At 47.4% G+C, this 17,234-nt stretch overlaps 1 protein-coding gene across 1 annotated transcript in view; it reads right to left on the reverse strand.

Annotated features, from left to right (window-relative positions):
- The window catches only part of C9H1orf21 (chromosome 9 C1orf21 homolog), a 101,888-nt gene extending 87,696 nt beyond the window's left edge, over positions 1 to 14,192 (reverse strand). Inside the window, exon 1 of the mRNA XM_059478730.1 lies at positions 14,054 to 14,192. The gene's annotated coding sequence lies outside the window, so the exon portion shown is untranslated. The remainder of the gene's footprint in view (positions 1 to 14,053) is intronic.
- Between the last annotated feature and the right edge of the window lie 3,042 nt (positions 14,193 to 17,234).

Consider the following 17,234-nt stretch of genomic DNA (forward strand, 5'->3'; position numbering starts at 1 on the left):
GTCCATTTCCTCATTCCTTCCCTCTTCCCCACCTTGTGAGCTTTGGAAAACCAAACTCGTTGCTGAAAGGCACGACTGCACTTCCCAGAACAACACCTGATCTCATCTGGGGTTTCCTTGCACCAACATAATACAACTGGTAATGTGGTAGGGGGAAATTTAAGAAGAGGAAATGGGAAATGGTGTCAGTGCTGGAGAAAGGAAACTCCAGAAGAACAGCTTTTTGGCTTGGAAGCAAAATTAACCAAGGAATTTCTTAAGAGCTTTTTAGAAACACCTTAAAGTTTTAAGCCAATAAAGAAGACCACCATGGAACAACTTTAGGTTGCCTAAGACTTTGCAGATAGCACACACATGAGGTTTCCTGCCCAAAACCAGCACTGGAGCTCTTTGTCCTGGACACCAGGCCCTGCTGCACATCCCTTACCTCTGTGCCTTCCCTCCACTACCTCTGCTGACAAGCCAGCTCTTGTTCCTTGGTGTCCTGCCAGGACCTCTCCTGTCAAACATCCTGTGTGCCAGCACAAGTGGCAACATGAAACTGCACGGTGCTGCTCTGGCTTTTGCAGGTCACTGCAACACCACACAGCACGGGTGGGGACAAAAAACAGAAATACCAAAGCCTCCATCTACAGAGCAGGGCCTTTAACCAGGCAAAGCTACTGGAATCACAAATCTCTGTATTCCCACAGCCAGCTAGTGCTCCCTCTTTCCCAACAGTGTGCCCACAATGACACTGATTTCTTCCATCAACCCCATCCCAAGTTTATCCATTAAATTTCACCTATACCCTCACTCCTCCCCCAAAAACACACACTCAATTAGCTACAGTTAAGGTACCACAGTAAAACGGATTTTAATCAAATGCAGTTTCTTTTTCTTCTTGCTGCTGTTGCTTTGCCTTTTAATTACTTATCTACTTGTCTGTTTTGCAATCAAATCCCAGAATACAAAGCAGCACCACTGAGAATCAGGGAACTAACACAAGTGGTGATTATTTTGCTGTAACACCAGTTATCTAAGTGGTTTGTGGTAGAAAGAGAGATGGTTTAGGGAACAAACTAGGGGTGCAGTCAGAGATCAAAAGAAATACTGCTCCTAAGTGGAATATTAACATTTCCCTATGGAAGAGATGACAGGAAGATCAGTAAAGCACATTAAGCAGAATCACTGCAGACCACAACTGGAATATTTATAAGCTTTTTGGATGGTCTTTAGTATTGCAGAATTGAAGAAAAACCCTGACTGAATTTTTCCTCTTCTGCCTTGCCCATACCTAGTGGTGCTGTTCAGCATGATTCCAGTGACAAATCTTCTGTCTGGATCCAGCCCAACTCTATGTCACCCATTAGAAGAGAAGAGTGCACTATGAAGAAAACCAACACAAAGCCATGGCAGCCTACAGAAATCAGCTCTGGCCCTGAGCACTCACTCAAAGTTTTCATTCATAACACACACCATATAAAGGATAGGAGAAAGAAGCATTTGATCACTTCTGCCCCTGACCACACACCTTGGGACAGCAATGCAAAGCACACGTGAGCCCTTACACAATGTCTTACACCAAGTGCCTCCTGCTGGTTTTGCTAGGCTGTGCCTCAGTTTCTCCTGCTCACGTTTCCAGCCTCATGCCATCAGCTGTTTAGCTCTTCACATTCCATCTTAGCACTCCACCTTGCCACCTCCTTGTTCATTACATTTATGAACATTATACTCCCACTCTCTATGTAATTTTTCTGGTTACTGATACCAGCTCTGGATGGTGACAACCCAAACACAACATGCTCAGGCTCTGCCTTAACCCCAAAATGAAGAGTCAGCCAAAATGAAATACCCAAGGCCAGGCCAGATGAGGCTTGGAGCAACCTGGTCTAGCAGAAGGTGTCCCTGTCATTCCAGGGGTTGGAATGATATAATCTTTAAGGTGCCTTCCAACCCAGGCCATGCTATGAACATCTGGGAAATCTCCTTTGCTGGGCATCATGGTGGCCAACCATTACCCTGAACTTCTTCCTAGAAGTCTATTTTTAATGCATGCTAAGCCCAAGGTACCTAAAGATTCCAGTCTGTATGAGGTAGGTAGGGACAGCAGAAGGGTGGTGGGAGCTGAAGTTGGGGGACAACCAAACACCAGATGTTCAGGGGAGCCATACACCTTCTAAAGAGGGCAACCAGAAAGACATGTGCTAAACTTCATCTATACAAATTTTCCTATTTGTAAACAAATTAACATAGCCACAATATATGACTATAGATCTGTCTTCCAGGAGCAGTGAGTCAGAATGGCTGTTTACAGTTATTGGCAATGCAACCCTGCAGTCCATCAGCACTGCCTTCGCCCTGCGGAGGCAGGTGAAGCTTCAGAAAACATCAGGAAATAGGGATGCACACCCCAGCCCCAGGACTGCACTCTGAGCATTAGTACTTGTCATACGTTGCAAGAAGAAATACTCTCTGTCGTAATGCTGACCTTAAAAATAGTATTTGACAAGCAAATCTATAATGGGAACAGAATTAAGATACTGAGGTTCAAGTTGATCAAAGGATTTTGAAAAATAATCCAGATTTTACTCTGGATCAAAAAAAAACAAACAAAAACACTTCAAAGGCGAGAAAAAGAACCAGTTTTTACTTTTGTGATAGCAAAGCACAGAACAAGATCAGAGCCTTACCACAAAGACACTGTTGTGGCTGCAGAGAGCCTGGCTGGGCAACTCCCACCACAGCAGCTCCACAGCCCCCTAGGAAAACAAGCTGTGGTCTCCCAACTCCCATCCCAGGGCACCATTCCCTACCCCCATGTCGTTTTTCTCCTAGTCCAGCAATATCTGGAAGCACATATATGTTCTCCCCATTATCACAGGCTTTGAAGCTCTTTTACCAGTGCATGCTTGTTCTCTTTTTTCCTCAATTTTCCCTAGAACAAAGCAGCAAACAGGAGAGAAACCAGGGGAACTGCCAAAGACAGATGCACACAGCACTCCTACACTTCCAGGTAACCACAAACAACTGAAGGTCCACGGCACTGCCCCTGAGCCCACTGTAATTTCCATCAGTTTTAAACTTTGTTCTAGAGCACCTCGAATCTTTCAACCTACTCAGCCTGGTGGCTAATGACCAGATAGGGATGAGGAACAGGAGACTGGAGACAGCTTCCAACCCTTACCACCAACAGGCACACTGTGCCTTAAGGGCCAAAGTCATTCCCATCTTCTGCTTTCCATCCCTCCTTTGCCATTTAAATCAAGGCCCAGAACCAGTCCTGCAGTCTGAAGGTCTCTGCACTCCTCCAGTGCTGGGGTTCTTCCCCCTCAGCATTGGTCAGCATTCCCACAGCTCAGTCTGCACCTGGAAAAAACCTTATGGATATGGGTGCTAGCTCACAGAGTTTGGTTTCACTGGCACTGAAGCAGCAGGCTGAAGCTCACCTGCTACTTTCATTTTTACACCCAGTCACATTTAGTATTTTTGAAAGCAATAAAACCATTTCAACACAAAAATTCATGACATGTTAGGGGAGATGATAGCAGGTAAGGAATGGAAAATTATAGAGGAGGAAAAGAAGAATGGGAAATTGAACACTTAAGAAAGCAGAGAGGTTACCAATTAAAAGAATCCATCAGCAAACCAGGCAGCACCATTCACCAGGTAGCAACTATGAAACAGAAAACCAAAAGTCTTCAGAGCTGCCTCCACTCTTACCTGCAGTTTTTATTCCTGAGGATATTCAGTCACAACCAAGATCAAAAGCAGAGCTGACCTCATACTCTAGGAAAGCTCAGTGATTTTGGGGGATAATTTCCTTATCCTTATGGCATAGTTAATTCACCTGGGATCTTCCCTCCCACCTCCGCCTCTTCCCAGGACTGCATCAAAACTTGCCTTGGCCAGAGACACCTCGGGAAGCAGCTGACACTGACTGTGGTCAACAACAGCCTGTTTGTGCCTTTTCAAAGCACAGGATGATGCAAAAACGCCCCAGAAAAGAGTTGTTTCTTCTGCATTTGGCTTAGGGCATAAAACATACAGGAACACAACAATTATCCTGGTTATTTACACTCCACTAAAGAGATAAGGGCTGTGACGACAAAAGCTAGCAAGTGGGTTCTTCATGTCCTTTCCCAGGATAGCAGCAGCTCTTGGGAGAGCAGGGTGGAAGAGAAGAGAGGAGGCATTGCCATCAGTCTTCATCACAGCCAGGTCATTCCTGTACCTCAAATGAAGTGTTTTATTTCAAAAGCAGGTCTTTAGACTGGTGTGGGTTTGCACCTTGGGTTTGTTTTGGAGGGCAGGTAGGAGGGAAAAGGCAGCAGTAGAACAACTACCTGCCTTACTCATCTACAACAGGAGCAGAGAAATCTGTCCTTATGCACTAGAGGCATTGTAAACCTCAGAAAAACATGAGCCCTCAACATGATACATCTAGTGAACATCTTCAGTGAACTCCCCTTGTTTTGTGTAGCCTCCCTAGCCCTGTGCTGCTGCCCAACCTGTTCTGCCTACAAAGGAAAGCCAGGGCAGGGCCTGGAAGGGTTTGGAACAATTTTTCCCCAAGCAGCAACATCGCTATGTGCTGATTCTGCCACATTTGCTATTGCTTCAACCTCAGCACCTTCAGAAGCCCAAAGCCCTGAGGCTCTGCCTGGCCGATCTTCCCTGACTGGGCAGGAATGCCATCCCAATCCTGCATTTCCACCAGGACAGGAGTCAGGGCCTGGCTGGCCCTCACAGACACTGGGCAGGAAGGGCAATGGCATCATCCCCAGCCTGGCAGCTGCTGGGTGGGAAGGAGCTGGGAGGGAGCAACATTTGCTATCACTTCAAGCTCAGCATCTTCAGAAGCTCAAAGCCCTGAGGCTTTGCCCAGCCAATCTTCCCTCAGTGGGCAGGAACACCATCCCGATCCCACATCTGCACCAGGACAGGAGTCAGGGCCTGGCTGGTGCTCAGACACAGGGCAGGAAGGGTGATGGCCTCATCCCCAGCCTGGCAGCTGCTGGGCTGGAAGCAGCCACATTTGCTATTGCTTCAAGCTCAGCACCTTCAGAAGCCCAAAGCCCTGAGGCTTTGCCCAGCCAATCTTCCCTGACTGGGCAAGACCACCATCCCAATCCCACGGCAGGAACACCATCCCAATCCCATGTCTGCACCAGGACAGGAATCAGGGTCTGGTTGGCCCTGACAGACATGGGACAGGAAGGGCAATGGCCTTGTCCCTAGCCCGGCAGCTGCGGGGTGGGAAGGAGCCACATTTGCTACTGCTTCAACCTCAGCACCTTCAGAAACCCAAGGCCCTGAGGTTTTGCCCAGCCAGTCTTCCCTCAGTGGGCAGGAACGCCATACCAGTCCCGCATTTGCACCAGGACAGGAGTCAGGGCCTGGTTGGCCCTACGGACACGGGGCAGGAAGGGCGATGGCCTCGTCCCCACCCGGCAGCTGCTGGGTGGAAGGAGCCAGGGCACAGCCCTAACTCCCAGCTAAGTTGGGTGGCTGAATCAGCGCGGGTGGACAGCGATTTACTGCTGACACAGAGCTGCAATAAATCACCACCTTTCTGGAGCAAGCAGGAAGTTGCAGGGGTGACTTAGTCATCCTCCATCCTGACGCCATTCCAGGAGCAGAGCCACATACGTCCCCCGGCTTTGGGCTGTGCCCGTGGCCCAAAAATAGCTTTTAAGCCAAATCCTGCAGTCATCATTCAAAGCTGAAACCCTTTTATTTACACTCAGCAAGAACTCATGTATGTTTTTGACGATGCTGAGAGTAACCAGTGCTTAAATTATTTGCTTAGCAAAGGAGACTATTTAACTACAAGTTACACCAAGTATGCAATGTTTTCTGACCCACATAGAAGCTAATAATTTGCATTTTATGGAACCACTTTGCATAGACAACCCATCTTAATGGCCACAGCTTACTGTACAAGAATTAATAATTGAAAAGCAACTCGTCAGCACTGTTATTTGTGTTACAGGTAACTCACAAACCTCATTTCACTGTAGCATTAAATTTCCAATGACCTTCTGGAAAGCTGCTCGCTCTGAGAGTCTTTTGTTAAGGCATGATCTCTCAGAATGCCAAATAAATGCAGAGAAAGTATGTGACAGCTACCCAGAGTCTGTGGGAAAGGCCAGGCAAAACACCCCATCAGAAATGTATCAGCCTGATCCCCCCTTTGGCTGAAGAAGTGACTTCGACTTCATGAATCCCCCCTCTCTCCAGCCAGTCACTTGACCACGCTTCTCTCACAAATTTCTGTCTTAATGCCAGATTAATCCTACTTCATCCAGTCCCCAGACATCTAAGAAGCTCCAGCCCTTTTTCTCTCAAATCATTGACTTTCAAACCATTTCTGTTGCGGCACCCAAGCATTTGCTGTGGATGAAAGAAGGCTCAAAGACTAGCGCAGAAGTGTAAAGGCAAACAAAAATTACATGGCAAAGCCTGGGATTTTCATAGTCTTAGGGAAATTAGGTCCCCTGAATCCCACAGCAACTCTGAGAAGAGTCGAGTGCATAATTTTCCATTATGCTTGTAAAAAATCCTCAAATAAATGTACAACTAAATGCAGCTTCACGAGGCTGAGCGTTCCTTATTCTCCTAAACGTTTTTACTGAGCCTGACATCTCTTATTCCACGTTTTAATATCTGATTTTTCACAAAACAGCTCAGAATGGTAGTTGCAGGAAAACCCAGCTCCGAGCCCTGTTGTTGGGGAAGAGCAGCAGAGCAGCCCCACATTTGGAGCTGCCTGTCCCGCTGACAGAGGCTCTCTGTGCTGGCAGCACAGTCACTCCTCGCTGTGACGTCTTTGCTCGGGGCTGTGCCCCTACGCAATCTGCTCCAGAACATGCTCGCTGACTCCTGCCATCCCCAAAGCTCCTCCGGCATGTTCCTGCCGACTGAAGCAGGAAGATTTGGGGCAGCCACGGGCTGATTTATCTCTGTGTGAATGCCTGCTGGTGTAATTTGCGCAGCTCTACCAAACAAAACATTTTCACTGCCATAGCAAAGGCAAACTTGCCCAAATCCAATTTGTTTGGTACTTAATTAGCATCTCTGCTGCAATGCTGGAGACAAAAGAAGGAAGCACTCCCCCTCCTCCCATGAGCATCAGGACTTTTTAATCTCAAAGGTACACCTTATCCAACATGACCAAAGCAGAAAGAATACAGCTCCCTCTTACTATTAAATGAGATCATCTCAGGAGCTTGTTCATCATGAGGTTTTGATTTTAATTTCAGCAGCCCTGGCTGATAGACTCCCACACCTGAAAACTAGGGAGCAATTTAATAACATAAATCATAAGAAAAAACAATTCTATCCATTAGTTTTGAATGGTAAAAAGAATAGAGATGGGATTAGAAAACCCTGGCTGGCTTTCCCTTCACGCACTAATCAAACAATTCCCTGAAGTACTCGCAGGAGTTTCTCCTCTCCACATTTCTGTGGCAGACGAAGGGGAGAGCCAGATCTGCTCCTCTGGATTCAGTCTGGCTTATTCAGCAGCTTCAGCTCTGCTATTTCAGATTCCTGCACAAAATAAAGGCTCAGAAGGGAAAGCTGAGCCCCTGGGCATCCACCAGACCACAACTACTGCACGCACATAGGCTGCACTGGGAGGAGAGGAGCAGCAGCCTGTCCTTCAGCATCACATGGCTGGCCATGCTCAGCAGCCCAAACCACAGCCTGAAACAGCCTAGCTCAGAGAACGCCCTGGAGCTGGGCACAGGCACTGCTAACAAAAGAGCAGCTCCTGCACATTGGCAGTGCATTTACTGCAGTCAGCCTGGCAGTGCATTTGCTGCACGTCAGCTGTGCTCCCTTCAAGATGCAGCTGGAGTGAGCAGGCCTGTATATGAAATGAAGCAGCAGGATCTTAAGTGGATATTGCCAGAGCAGAGAAACATCTTAGTCATCCCTCCAAGCTGAAGCAGAATGTTGCCAGCCCTTAGAAAGACAGCATTTGTTTTGGTTTACCAGCCGATTCTTCCCTCAGACTGTTTTCCACTGGAGAAGTGCAAATGTCTGCTACTCAGAGCTTTACTGAATAGCAATTTAAAAGGAATTCTTCAAACACAGAGGTGAACTTCACCAAGCCTGCTTCCCCAGGAACAGCACACCGACATCATGAAAGTGCACAGGGCATGGAAAGTGCTGCTGCCACTGTAAGAAGGGAGCACAAGCAACGCGTTCCTTCCTCGGTGTCTTCCTGCAAAAACAACCTCCCTGCCCAATATTCAAAACTGCACAGGCTCCACAAATCTAATTAGCCATGACTCCAAAACGCAGAGCTCTGTCTGTCCAAATGAATAAACATTAAAGTTGTTTTGCTTTTATTTAAAAAATCTTGGGACAGGATGAGATAAAAATCCTAAGGAGGAAAGTCTAAGAGGTAGTACCTCCCCCTCCCCGAGTAAAGAGCTGTCTTTGTGTGAATAAACTGGGCAACCTAGATAAACTACTTCTTGTTTATTATAAAAGCACAAGTTCACCAAGGTCCTTTTATGTCCTGATGTATGAAATTATTCCAGCTACATATAATTTCACAGAGCCAAAGGGGTAAGGCTATGGTATTTATAGATACATTCAGGGCTAGAATTTTGGTTAGCAGGAACATTTTTATGGCCTCAACACCTAACATACTTTTCGGAAAATGCCCACCTGTATATATAGATCCTGGGAAATTTTCCCTATTAAATACATATCTCAAGTGAACTTGCTCTTTATCTTTTTCCAAACTTGACAGATAAAGCCCGTGCCTTTCTCCTAGAGATACAGAAACAGAAGGAGAAGAAACTGAGGCCACTTTCATAGCAAGAGGAAAGTCTGTAAGCCCATTCTGATGCTTTCAGACACATTCACTGGTTTGGTTTTTTTTATTCTCCAAAACAGGGCCTCAGATTTCCTAACCACATGCCACACATTAAGACATGAATCTCTGTAAACAACTCAAAACACCAAGAGACAGACAGGGCTCCACAAAAAAAAGAGGAAGAATCATTTTCTCTCATTCAGGTGACAAATTAGGAGCTCACAATGGTTTAAAAACCTGTTTCTCCAAACTTCTAACCCAGAGCCTTGCCTGAAGTCTGCTCAGGACTGGATCAACACTGCAGTTAAATCACTTGGCACTGGCATCTCTTCTCTCCAGAATTACCTTCCTTTGAAGCAAGCAACAGCAGACATGTAGGCAAGGGATGCTGTTGGATTAACACAGCTCCAGAGATCTTATCCATATCCATACACTGTTGTTGTGTATAGCATCATTATGTAAGCCTCTCTATTTTTAAAACAAAACATTTGTCTGGTCAGTCTCTACTATTATCCCACCCTGTAAACCATCAGGCTGAAATTCCACCCACTTTAATCATAAGTTTACAGGCTTAAGGGTGGAAAAGTAGTAGAAATGACAAGACCAAGAATTTATATTTGTTTTAGAAACATGAAAATTCTACCCTTTTTTATCAACAGGATTTCAGAAGCCACCACAATAAGGGCACTGCCCAAGCTTCCGAGGGAATGGGCACAGCCCCAAGGCTGCCAGAGCTCCAGGAGTGTTTTAATAACGCTCCCAGGGATGCACAGGGACTGGAGGGGTATCTGTGCAGGGACAGGGTTGGACTCCATGCTCCTGATGGGTCCCTTCCAGCTCAGGATACCCTTTGTATGATTCTGAATAAATTACCAACATTTGAAGAGCTCATTTTAATAAGCCAAACACAACTTTACCACCAGTATCCAGAAGTCTGTGACCCAGAGGACTCCTGCAACCCAGACAGACTCCTGAACCACAAGCACAAAAATAAATACTGTAGGTCAATTAACAGCCAAACGATCCTGCTTCTGTGCCACACAAAGAAAAAGTGGAATTTAAACCACAACTTTGTTACCACCCGTCTATTCTTGAAATGTTAGAGGATGGTGCGGTGGAAGCCAATCTATAGAACAGTTCAGAGACTGAGTTACTGCTTTTTCTGCATCATGCAGCACTTAGTGGAATCTGTATTACTTAGCTTCAAGCTCTTTAAAACAACTGTTGAATTCTGTTCTCTGCATTCTCACTCATGTCCTAAAACGTGGCACCAGATCCCTTGCTAAGATTTACTTTGGTAAATCTTCCAACAATGTTGCTTGCAGCAACTCTTTTGTCATCTGAGTATTTCTGAGCTGAGACTCACCCCAATCTATGTCAAGGATGCACAGCTGCAGAAATCACGTCTTGTATTTGAACATTTTTTGCATGCAGTCACCTAAATCTGACAGCCATAATGGTACCTGTGCATGAAATGTGACTGCAAACAGGGCTGGGATTATACCTCACCACAAATATAAAGCAGTCATCTTCACTCACCTTCTAAGATCACTTAGCATCCCTACATAGAGTTAATTTCTGTGTGAAAATATAAAAAGAAATATATTCTTCTAGAATTCAGATGAAACTGTAAAATGAAAATAAAAAATCCTTTTCAGACTGGGTTCCCCAGCACAGGAGGTTCTGAACACTAATGTCATGAAGTTTTTCAAAACTAATTAAGACATTTTTTTTAGAGAAGACAATCCATCAGTAGCTATTAAACATAGTTTAATTCCTCCCTGGAGCTGCCACCCCAAAGGTCTCCTAGGGTGGTGACTGCTACAAGGGTTTAGCAGGAGGAGAACTGCACTGTTCCAGTTTTTCTATGCACCTGGGAGTGGTCCCATCAGAGGAGCTACCGAGCCAGACGGACCTCTAGTCTGACAGAGACTAACTGCTCTTACTTCATTCACAAGATTGAAGATGACAGGAGAGCAACCTGTTAATAAATCAGAGCTGAAGTAAACTTGTACCAGTAAAAGAAATAGCCTTAACATGACTGACTGCATATCACATTCCACACTGCCTCCTCTGAACATCCTACAACACAGCCTTAATAGCATTACCTATTCCCTGAAGTACCTCTTTGGATTCCAGTGTACCCAAAATGTGCCTGGGTACATTTATCACAAATGTTATGCAGCACATAGAGTAGCCAGCGGCACTGTGATAGACATTTGCAAGTGCCTGTGAAATCCCTTTGCAATTACATACCTGGTTATATAGAATTAAACACAGCCAGCAAGGAAATAAATAACAATAATAATAAACTCTGGAGTATTTTTGGGCATGTATTCAAAATGTAGCCCTGTTTCATCCCCTGCTAGATTAGAGGATGGAAAAGCAGGATCCTCGAGGGTCCCTTACCTTTCCCTGAATGAGGGGAAGATTGGAAGGCTCAGGCTCCACACCAACACAAAGGCCTCTGGAAAACTGACTGCAGGAGTTGCTTACTCCTCCCTTCCCCCAAACATTTGATGCCATCACACCCTATATTTTCAGAACAAGTTGCCCTCCTGGAGCAGCAGAGCCCAGGCGAGCCCACCATGGTGCAGCTGCAGATGGGGGACCCAGCACACACCTATGGAGAGGTCTGTGCTGACCAATACCTCCCTCTCCTCCCCACACTCTGGATACTTCCCCACATCCCAGCCTGCCCCTTCCCTCTCAGCTCCTGCCACCTCCAGCACGGTGGCAATGCCTGCGTGTCATTGCCTGCTTGCTGAGCAGATTCAGGGAGACAAGCCCTGAGAACCTCTCCTGCAGCAATGCCACCGCCACAACAGTGACAAGAAACAGCCAACTAATAATGGACCAGTTGAGGGGCTGCCAGCTTCAGCAAACATGGCTGGAATTGTATTTTTTGTTTAGTTCAGGAAGCTTCCAGTTGAGCATCAGTCAGCTTGCTTGACCCAAGCCCTGGACTGCAGTAGCCCAGAGGCTGCACAGCACCCCAGGCACCAGCGGCTGTGCACAAAGATTTCCACGAGGCCTTGAGTTGTCAACTAAATGAAGCCAAAAGTAAGTTTGCCCATGCGTGCAGGCAGCACCTAAGGCGCTGCAGAAGCTCTTGGAGCACTGACAATCGATAGTAAGTACATCATAATCCCAAAGAGATTGCTGAAAATTTGTTTAGTACATTACTGTGTCCACTCATTGTGTTTCCACCCAGTATTTGCAACACGCTAAGTGCAGCAGATCTGCCCGATGTAAACAGCTGCCCTAATCCACGCTGTTCTATAGATCGTGTTTACCCAAGGCTGAATGATCATTTCAACCTTTGTTAATCTGATTGCATAACAAACCACAGCAGCCTGAAATAACCAAGCTGCTCTCTCCAGCACACATTAGTTGAAGTCAGTAATTTCAGCACCCTGCTTCTTCTCAAAAACGGACCAGACCAGATCGTGGAGAAAGAACAAAACAAACCAAGTACCTGGCCACTGCTTTCACAGCCAACCACCAGACACATCACAGCACGCAGATGCCACGGGGCACATTCACACCTGGAGCGGGCTGGGAGCACAAGGCAAAGCAAAATGTTCCCAAGCCCTGAGTTCCACTGCACAACTGAAGCACATTCTGCTGGAGCTCGCTCACAGCTCAGCGCAGGCTCTCGAGCAAACCATACAGCGTGGATTTCCAAAACATGAAATTGCACGTACATAAACAAAGGCTGTAATTTACACGGCAAGATCCTATGAAAGCTTATCTAGCACATGACATCACACCCATAAATTACAACTTAAAGCACCTGTGCCAAACTGCTCCCACCCCGAAATGAACGTGATTAATATCATCTGCTCGTCCATGCCCATGCCTCTTGGGAATAAACACACATGAAGTACCTCCCAAGACAGAGTAGTATTTAAAGATTCTTCAGACAATGAGAAGATTTATAATTATTATTGCATTGCATCATCACAAAGCCTTAAACAAATCAAGCTGTCTCATCATATGACACCTAAGATAATACAAGGTTAAACAGCATCAAGCAGTATTGGTTAACTTCGCTTGTACGGAAGGACAAATACCCCTACAGCCCCTGGGCACGGGGATCTTCAGCCTCACAGCCATTATTAAACAGCAAGTTAGACAAGCAAAATCAAAACACACGGATTTCTTTGAACAGGCCCAGAATCAGAATCTTCCCATAAAAATCCAAGCAACCAGGGTGTAGGGAAAGCGAAGGGCAAGCGAATGGGGAACTGACTAAGGTAAGGGATGTGTTTCAGCATCTCTCAGCTTTAGTTCACTGGTCCATGATCAGCTTGAGAGAAATCAAGAGGCGGTATCAGGAGCTAACATTACACTGCCTATTGATCACAGCCAGCTTTCCACAGCACACAACAGAATTCCTCCTCTGGACTGATGATAGCCGAGGAGGCTGCCTTATGGCACAACTGGCAGACAAGACAGGCATCAGCCGACTCTCTAACCAAAACACGCCTGAATACCTTTGTAAGGCAAAACCAGCCAAGTATCTCCGCTCCAGGCATAAATATCTGCTCCTCCGAGTCCGCAGCTCCCCACAAATAATTGCCAATTATCGCCGTGCCCCCACGCTCCGCCCGCACCGGGGCACTGCCCCCGCAGCAGGCCGTGCGCCGGGAGCGGAGCGGCTCCGCCGGCTCTGTCCGCGCCGGCTCCATCACGCTCTGTCCGCACCGAATCCCCATTTCTGCGCGTTATTACCAATCTGACATCACCCCAGAGCAAGCACAGTCTGACATCTACAGTTAACTCGGCGATGGTGTAAGTGCCGCCCGGCGCACGGTGCGCCCGGTGTTGCAATACTCTGCTGCCGAGCATCGAAAAAGAACGTAAATAGACACGGATATGGACACGCAGCTATACGTACAAACCCGTCGGAGAGCGGCTGGCAGGGCTCGCTCCCGCCCCGGCCGTGCAGCCGCAGCCGAGCCCCCCGGTGGCGACGGCGACGGCCCGGCAGCGCCGGGGGGGCTCCGAGCCGCCCACCCGCAGCCATTTCCCCGCCGCGGCCGCGGGTCCGGCGCTCCCGGCGAGCCCGCTCCGCACAAAGCCCGCCGGGCCATGAATAAAACATCGCCCGGAGGCGGCGGGCAGGGGGGTCGGCATACGAGAAATAAGGGAATGGAAAGGGGAGCGGGGGAGTGGAGGATGGGGGGCTCCACCCCGCCCCTGACCCGCGCTGCCCCGGCCCCGGGCGCTCACCTCGGCAGCCGCGCTCGGAGCGGCTCCGCCGGGCCGGAGCGGGCGGCGGGCGCGGGCGGCTGCGCCTCCCGGGCGGTGTGCGGCGGCGGCGGGGAGCGGAGCGGAGCGGAGCCGAGCCGAGCCGAGCGGCCTCTCGGGGAGCGGGCGGGGCGGAGCGGGCGGGGCGGGGCGGGGCGGAGCCGTCACCGTGGGGAGGAGCCGCCCGCGGGCTGCGGGGTACCGGGAGTGCCCATCCCGCCCTCGGATCCCGGGGTACCGGGGGTACTCATCCCGCACACGGACTCCGGGTACCGGGAGTGCTCATCCCGCACACAGATCCCACGGTACCGGGAGTGCTCATCCCGCACTCGGACTCCGGGTACCGGGAGTGCTCATCCCGCACACAGATTCCCACGGTACCGGGAGTGCTCATTCCGCACTCGGACCCCGGGTACCGGCACCGCTCATCTCGCACTCGCACCCTGGAGTACCGGCACGGCTCCTCCCGCACTCACATCCGCGGCGTCGCGGGGCAGGGGCTCTGAGCGGGGAGGAAGCAGGTGCCCGGTGAGGTCATAACACACAAATGCGGAATAATGGAATCGGTGGGGGAATGAGGGACCTCTGGAGATGGTGCAGTTCAAATTCCCCCAAGGCAGGGTAACCCGGAGCAGGTGAAACAGGTGGGTTTGGGATATTTCAGAGTTGGAGATGCCACACCTTCCCTGGACAGCTGTTCCAGGGTTCTGCCACCCTCCGTGCAAAGAAGTTCTTCCCCATCGAAGTGGAGGGTAAGCTCCAATATCTGTGTCCATGGACAGGACCCAGGGAATGGCTGGAGCTGTGGCAGGGCAGGGTCAGGCTGGAGATCAGGAAAGGTTCTTCCCCAGAGGGTGCTGGGCACTGCCCAGGCTCCCCAGGGAATGGGCGCAGCCCCAAGGCTGCCAGAGCTCCAGGAGGGTTTGGACAATGCTCCCAGGGATGCACAGGGTGGGATTGTTGGGGTGTCTGAACAGGCACAGGGGCTTCATTGGATGACCATGTGGGTTTTTCCAGCTCTGGATATTCCATGGTTCCATGTTGTAAACTTCTTGTGTTTTAGTTCTTGTCCATTGCTCCTTGTCCTGTCACTGAGCACCACCGAAAAGAGTCTGGCACCATCCTCTTGGGACCTGCCTCTGGGATATTTATGTGGCTCTCAGACACAGCCCCCTGTGCCTTTGGTGTCCATGCCCCACTCAGTAGGAGAACAGCAAAGTGCTTCTCTTCCTTAGCATGGAAGTTGTTTTCACAGGAATGCAATGCCTATCAGCTCTATGGCACCATGCACCCAAACTTTCACTGGAAACCTGTGTTCTTCTGTTCACAGAGGCAGAGTTTTTCATGAAAACAACAGAAAAACTGGAGATGGAGGTGAGGCCTGTTTGAAGATTGGGTTATAAAAGCTGTCTCAGACTATTCCTGCCAGGAAGTGCTACCATGTGAACTAGAAAGACTCCAGCAAGCTTACATCCTTTTCATCACTTACAGTTTTAGTATCATCCAATAAACCAGGCAGATAAGTTTTCATCTAAGGACATTTTTCCTTCACCAGGATGAAAATGCTGAAATAAATAACAGTTTGTTTGCCAAATCCTTGGCAAGATCCCATTTGAAGTAATTTCTACTTCAACTTTCTAGCAATTAATTATTTTTTGCTGCACTTGAAATCACTACCAGAAAGGTGCACATAAACAACATCAAGACATTCCAGAAGAGGGAATATTTTCAACTCTAGGTTGATAACTGTGAAGTTTGGCCAACTTTGTTTTTCTGCAGAGAGCCTGATACTGTTTCCAAAGAAAAGTGGTGCTTTTACAGTGAAACATATATAATTGCTATGCCTCTATAAACTCTGCTTCCAATAAAAATACCCATAAAAGAACAGCAGGAAGCAAACATATTTTGTTTAGCTTCCACAAACAAACCTTCCTGATGTTTTTCTGATGATGTGTGCAGCTAGTTAACATTCATAATAATTATTTACATGAAAATCCATTTCCTTATGCACAAATTTGTTGATGGAGTCTTTGTCTGCCACTCTCGTATAGTCAACAATATGTTTAAAAGCAGAAAATAGTTATTTCCCTGATTTCTGGTGTTTGTTTTACTCATTTCTGAGATGAGACAGTGCATACTGGAGAGCTATTTTTAGAAGCTGAAAAATGATAAACAGTGTAAACAATTTCTGATATCTAGGACAATTTTGGTATTAAGAGTACCATCCGCTGGGCCTGTGCTCTGTCCCTGCCTAGTGATGCTCAAACCAGGTATTAGTTGGTTAACTCACAAATAAATTACGGGTTTAATATCAAAACCAAGTGCTGGGGGGTTGTTCCTGCGGGAGGAGGACAAATTTCATCCTGACTTTTTTTGTACATGAGAACAGAAATTGGCTTTCCTTGTTCAGTTCTCCTGCTGCTGTGGGGATGAATTGACTCAGATCTGGGAGAGTCATGGACTAAAAGTAGGCAAAGACAAATATTCGCAAAGATGAAATTTTCATTATTTTTATAATAATAAGCCCCTCAAAACTCTTGGAAAGATGAAAGATGAGGAATATATTTGAGTATGGAAAGTCAATGACTTGTACCTGGTTGTTTTCTTTTGAAAGCAGCTCCACCTCTGTGCCAAAAGAAAAGAACAAGCCTCTTAAGATAGCAGGTAAAACAGTGGTGTAGAAGCACCAATTTGGCCTATTTATGAGGGGAAAAAAGATTTGGCTTTCATCACAGTACTGCAGTGCAATCAGTGTGTGCATGCCTTGCATGTTGTCTGAGTTATATCAATACAGCAATGCTAATGAGACTCTGTCTTCCCCTAAAAATGGGAATGCAGTTCATTGTTTATGCCCAAAGTATATGTATTGTACCTGTGTCCTACTTGTTATGGGTGAAAAATAGACCATTTCTTGGATCAGGTAGCTGCTAACAGCACAACTGTCCATGTTTCAAGCTGAAAACTGTTTCAAATGCCTAAGTTACCCTGTTTATTTTCTGATGATTTCCTGATACTTCAGTGAAGCTCTTCCCTTCAGAAATGGGAGAAATGAGAGCAGTCATGGCTCACCTTATAAAAGAATAAGTGAAATTGCTGCACATTTTTCCCAGTTAACAGGAGTTCAGAAGGAAAACTAAAATGTTGCACAAGCTGCTGCCAGAAA

Source organism: Ammospiza nelsoni, chromosome 9, assembly GCF_027579445.1.
Source record: "Ammospiza nelsoni isolate bAmmNel1 chromosome 9, bAmmNel1.pri, whole genome shotgun sequence".
Lineage (NCBI taxonomy): Eukaryota > Metazoa > Chordata > Aves > Passeriformes > Passerellidae > Ammospiza > Ammospiza nelsoni.